This window comes from Oncorhynchus keta, chromosome 16, assembly GCF_023373465.1.
Source record: "Oncorhynchus keta strain PuntledgeMale-10-30-2019 chromosome 16, Oket_V2, whole genome shotgun sequence".
NCBI classification, from domain to species: Eukaryota; Metazoa; Chordata; class Actinopteri; order Salmoniformes; family Salmonidae; genus Oncorhynchus; species Oncorhynchus keta.
Genome location: NC_068436.1, coordinates 3,394,065 through 3,400,064, shown reverse-complemented (window position 1 = coordinate 3,400,064; position 6,000 = coordinate 3,394,065).

Here is a 6,000-nt window from a genome sequence, read left to right as displayed (position 1 = left end):
TACCTAAAAACATGGTTAAAACAATCATTTTTATATCATGGATGGTCAGTCCTTGAATCCATAGCATAGTCTATGGCTTTGAGAGTGGTTGCATTTCTCCAGCCCCATCGCTCAGCTTTTTACTGAAACTGTGGTGGGGAGTAATAGTGTAATTGAGTGCTAGTGATATTATATGGTGCAATCCTTTAGTGAGTGAGTTACTTTTGTGCCATTAATATCAAGTACAATTTAATGTCTGGAACAAAATTCTTAATTTTGCAAACAAAAATAGTGATAAAATGATAAGTTGATTAAGTAAAATGCCTCCGGTCAAAGATAAAAGTTTTTTTTTAAAAAGTATGTTTGAATGACACTGAGGGACAACACTGTTATTAAATCCAATGCCGGTATGCCTGAGGATGATGCATCGCAGCGTGTACATACACACACTCGCACGCATTCAAACCCATACATGTGCACAGACACGGACATACACACATGCACACATGTAAATACAATGCCTTTGGAAAGAATTTAGACCCCTTGACTTTTTCCACATTTTGTTACGTTACAGCATTATTCTAAAATTGATTAAATAAATCTATAAACAATACTTCATAATCCAAAGTGAAAAATGTATTAAAAATAAAAAACATAAATACCTTAAGTATTTAGACCCTGTGCTATGAATCTCAAAATGTTGCTTTGGTGCATCCTGTTTACATGGATCATCCTTGAGATTTTTCAAAAACTTGATTGGAGTCCACCTGTGGTAAATTCAATTGATTGGACATGATTTGGAAAGGCACACACCTGTCTATGTAAGGTCCCAACATTGACAGTGCATGTCAGAGCAAAAACCAAGCCATGAGGTCGAAGGAACTAACCATAGAGCTCCGAGACAGGATTGTGTCGAGAAGGGACTTGATCAGGGAGATGACCAAGAACCCGATGGTCACTCTGACAGAGCTCCAGAGTTCCTCTGTGGAGATTGGAGAATCTTCCAGAAGGACAACCATCTCTGCAGCACTCCCCCAATCAGACCTTTATGGTAGAGTGGCCAGACAGAAGCCACTCTTAAGTAAAAGGCACATGACAGCCTGCTTGGAGTTTGCCAAAAGGCACCTAAAGACTCTCAGACCATGAGAAACAAGATTTCTCAAGTTTAAACTCTTTGGCCTGAATGCCAAGCGGCACGTCTGGACGAAAACTAGAACCATCCCTATGGGGAAGCATGGTGCTGTATCATTCTGTGGGGAAGTTTTTCAGCAGCAGGGACTGGGAGACTAGTCAGGATCAAGGGACAGATGAACGAAGCAATGTACAGAGAGAGATCCTTGATGAAAACCTGCTCCAGAGCGTTCTGGACCTCAAATTGGGGCAAAGGTTCCCCTTCCAACAGGACAATGACTCAAGGCAAAAGCTAAGACAACGCAGGAGTGACTTTGGGACAAGTCTCTGAATGTCCTTGAGTGGCCCAGTCAGAGCACGGGCTTGAACCCGATCGAACATCTCTGAAGAGACCTCAAAGTAGCTGTGCAGCAACGCTCCCCATCCAACCTTGGATCTTGGATGGTTGGTGGCCTGGCAGTTGGGAGCTTGGGTCGGTGGCCAATACGTCACTGGTTCGGGTCTCCGATTTGACTTGTTGGGAGCTCTGTCAACGTGAACTTGGATGCCGGTCGCTCTGGACAGGAGTCTGCTAGATGACTGAATGGAATGGAAATGTTGAGCGGCTTCACTGCAGGTAGATTGTATGTTTTAACATAATAAACATACATTAAAAATATACATTAAAAAATCACTCCCTCTTTCCTGCAATTTTCCGTGTCTGTGGTTATGTTACCCTTTGCTTTTGCTGCCTTTTTCCAGTTGCAAGTTTTGGCACATTCATTCCAGCAACATTGCACCATTCATACCACTGCTGGTTTGCCTCTGAAGCTAAGCAGGGTCGTGTAAAATATATATATTTTTTTTTCAAGAGTAGGCTATATATCTAACTGACCGGCTCAATTCGGTCTTATGTAGCAACATTTGAAATTGTGTATTTTACATTGGATAAAAGTAGAGACTGGAATGTAATTATACTTTGAAAGTTGATAAACTTGTATCCTCACTTTTGAGAAAATGGCCTTTGAATATTTTGGTACCTACTGGAGAGCTATTCCTTGTCAACACCCATTCAGCATCGTTCAAGCACCCAAGCTAACTGGCTAATGTTGGGTAGCTTGCGAGCTAATTCCAGACACAAATGAAAGAACAGCTCACTGACCATTTTACTCGCCCAAGCAGAGCTGGTTAGGCTGTTTTTATGTTATCCAGAGCGTTGGTAACTGCAACTGTGCTGTTGGCAACAATTTATCATTTTTTTAACAGCGTTTATTGACACCGGCCATATTCAATGGGTGTTGAGAATTCGTAAATTCATCACTTATTCACAAATGTTGATAGACATAGCTGATAAATTCACTCTGGCTATCTACTACTCTCGTCTGACTGTGCCAGAGCGAATTTATCAGCTATGTCTATCAACATTTGTCTCAGTGACATCCTACTGAAATGGTTACTTGCATAGTGGAGTCTTTTTTTAAGACACATAGCTAGCTAGCTAAACAATGAACCATAATCCCAACTCATGATGTTATTACCATGTAGGAATATGCAGGTAGCTAACCAACCAGGTTCAATGTTAGCTAGTTAACATTAGGCTATAACTAGCAATGGAAATGGCTCTGAAATACAAATAATATTACTACACAGATGAAAACGAACTTCTGTCAAAATTAGAAACGTGTAATATCTGAAAATGTAGCCAGCTAGACTATGGAATGGACGCTTCTCCCTATCACGAATGTCATGGTTGCCCTTAATTAGCTTTAAGATGTAATCAGGAGACAGGTGTTTTTTTCCATCTCCTTAGCTATCATACTCTAATTTACCGATTTCAAAACTCGGTCTTCCAGAAAGTGGAGAGCAGCACTTATGCAGTTCCACCACATTAGACAGGATTACCTACACATACTCACCAGCTCAAATAGACAGAAGCGTGCTACCTGACAGACCAATCCGAACTCATCTCTCGGCATGTCCAGCCCACTCATTATCTCAGACAATCAAGGCTAGCGGGAATGTTGCTGTCTTTTTCTGTGGATAAACAAACTAGGCTCCTAATTTAACAATTGTATTAGTATTTACAGATTGCATACAAGTTTGTTAATATACACATAAAAGATGACGTATTCCAGAAGGCATTTCTGACAAAAAAAAAATGTTTTTTTCAAATAAAGTTTACTTTTAAATTGCTCTGCTGTGAAGTAGTGACATGGGCCTAGTTTCCTAAAACTAGTCACATATGGTAGACTGCATGGATGGATTTTATTATATATAAAGTGGGATGAATGTAGCCTAGATCATATTCACGTTTATCCATGTGTATGTCAATGATTGACACATCGAGTCAAGGTGCAGTTTACAATGGCTCTGTTCCAAATGGAACGCTAATCCCTATGGGCCCTGGTCAAAAGAAGTGCAGTACAGAAAATATGGTGCCAATTGGGACATATCCCATCGTGTTTGCGGAACCAATTTGAGTCAATGACAGCAGACACAATAGGCCTGTTAGTGTGATTTGCACTCATCCAAATTGTATGGAACATGTGATATGCAGTCATTGTAATGTAATTACATTGTAAAGATGCCTTTATGTGGCACTAGCAATCTCATGGCTCTTGATTGAAATGGCTGCTGCATTTTCATTTCCCATTTGAGATATAATTTCAAACTCCGATTGGCACAGCATGGTAAATGCCAGCTTTGGAACACATTGCCAATTTCAAGCTGTGGCTGTAGGAACGATTTGGAAGGGTGGCAATCGTGTTATATTGTTCAGGTTTAGCCATTTTAAAGTACTCCTGTGACTAAAGCCAGTGTGAATGTCAACACATCAAATTCAAACTGGTACCATACCGGTGTCGGCACATGTTCTTTTGTTATTATACATTTATATTTAACTAGGCCAATTATTATTTACAATGACGGCCTACCAAAAGGCGAAAGGACTCCTGCGTGGACGGGGTTTGAGATGAAAAATAAAGGAATATTGGACAAAACACACATCACGACAAGAGAGACGCCAGAACACTACAAAAAAAAGAGAGACTCAAGACAACAACATAGCATGGCAGTAACACATGACAAAAGCAGCATGCTACCGAAGCAACGCTACATGACAACACGGCAGCGACACATGGCAGCAGCGCGACATGGTAGCAGCACAAAACAGGCATCCATGTGTCGCTAAGCAACTTGCAAGACGTGTGTGATATGATAATATGGGGATATTAATGTGTAAGTCACATAAAATGAAAATCTGAGGCTGACGTGTCTTTGCTCCCTATATGGTCTCCAAATACACTTACTTGTATCTATCAGTGAATTTTAATTTACCACCTGTCAGGTTTTTAGAAACCATAAAAAGTGATGCCCAAAATATGTTTATGCATTAACTCTGCATGTTTTCCATGAATTTATGTAATGATGAATTGTATGTGGTCAGATATAGGCGTTCAACCTTTTGGCAGATACACTCCCCTCCATATGTATTTGGACAGTGACTCTGCATTTTTTACATTTGGTTCTAAACTTCAGCGTTTTAGATTTGCAATGGTCTCATTTTAGGCGACAGTATAGAATGTCCGCATTTATTTCAGGGGATTGTCATACAAATCAGTTTTACTGTTTAGAAAGGAAAGCACTTTATATATCTAGTTCACCCATTTGAAGAAGTTATAAGTATATGGGCAAATTAACTTATAGTGTATTCAAGTAGGCAGTTGTTGGCATTTGCGGCTTGTTTTGGTCGTGCTTTGGATTTTTTTGGGCCTAATAAGAACTGAATGGTGAATAATGTATTGTGTCAGTTTGGAGTCTGTGTCCACCCAGGTCCCCCCATGCCTATGCCCCTGATGTGGATTCTACCATGATTATGGATAATCATGAATGCATTGTGAATAATGATGAGTGAGAAGGTTACGGAGGCACAAAGGTCACACCCCCGAAAAAAATACTAACCTCCCCTGTAATGGTGAGAAGTTACCACGTTTTGTTCTAGCCTCTGAAAGGGCATCTCATCCATCATTATTCATGATTCATTTCATGATTTTTCCTTAATCATGACACTATCAGGATTCGTTTCAAAGTGTTCAGAAACATCTACTTGCTTAGAAAGTAAATGACTCCAGTCATCATCAGTTACAGTCCTATCGGGACAAAGCATTACCCGGAAACAACCGGAACAAACTGCAAATGCATCCAATGACCTTGATGTCGAAACTTCTGACTACTTTTATACACAATGAGTGAATTTGTCCAAATACTTGTTACTTCTTGACATGGGGGACTAGATACATAAAGTGCTTTCTTTTCTAAATGGTTAAACAGATATGTATGCAAATTCCTTAAAACAAAAGGTGACATTCTATACTGTCCCCTCATTTGATATCATATTCAGGATGCTGGAGTATAGAGCCAAATAGAAAATGTGAGCATCACTGTCCAAAGCCATATGGAGAGACATTGGTAACACAATGGTGGTTTGTGCTGTTTGTACCAAACTTTGCATCTGCACCGCCCTTCAAGTAAATGTGCTTTTGTAAACATTGTCATGGAAATGGTTCAAATTAGTCCATGTGCATATGGTATGGTTTGTTTAACTTTGCAATCATTGGTTTTGTTTGACAAAAATCGGAGTCTCAATGTCACTGTCACTGTCACTGTTACCATGGAATTACCCATATTTAACACATACAAATTTAACCCATAACTGGTTAGATATAGACAACATGGCCTGTGTGTTTGTTCTCGATTCCAGTCTTTCTTCTTGTTTATAGCTTGCCCTAGCCGTTTCCATAACACGCATACCGGTGGTACACAGATTACTTTATGCTTTCCTGAATACAATTTTAAAAACACACAGGCATGACCATAATCGTGATCAGTCCATGCTGGCCATGCGCATCATCC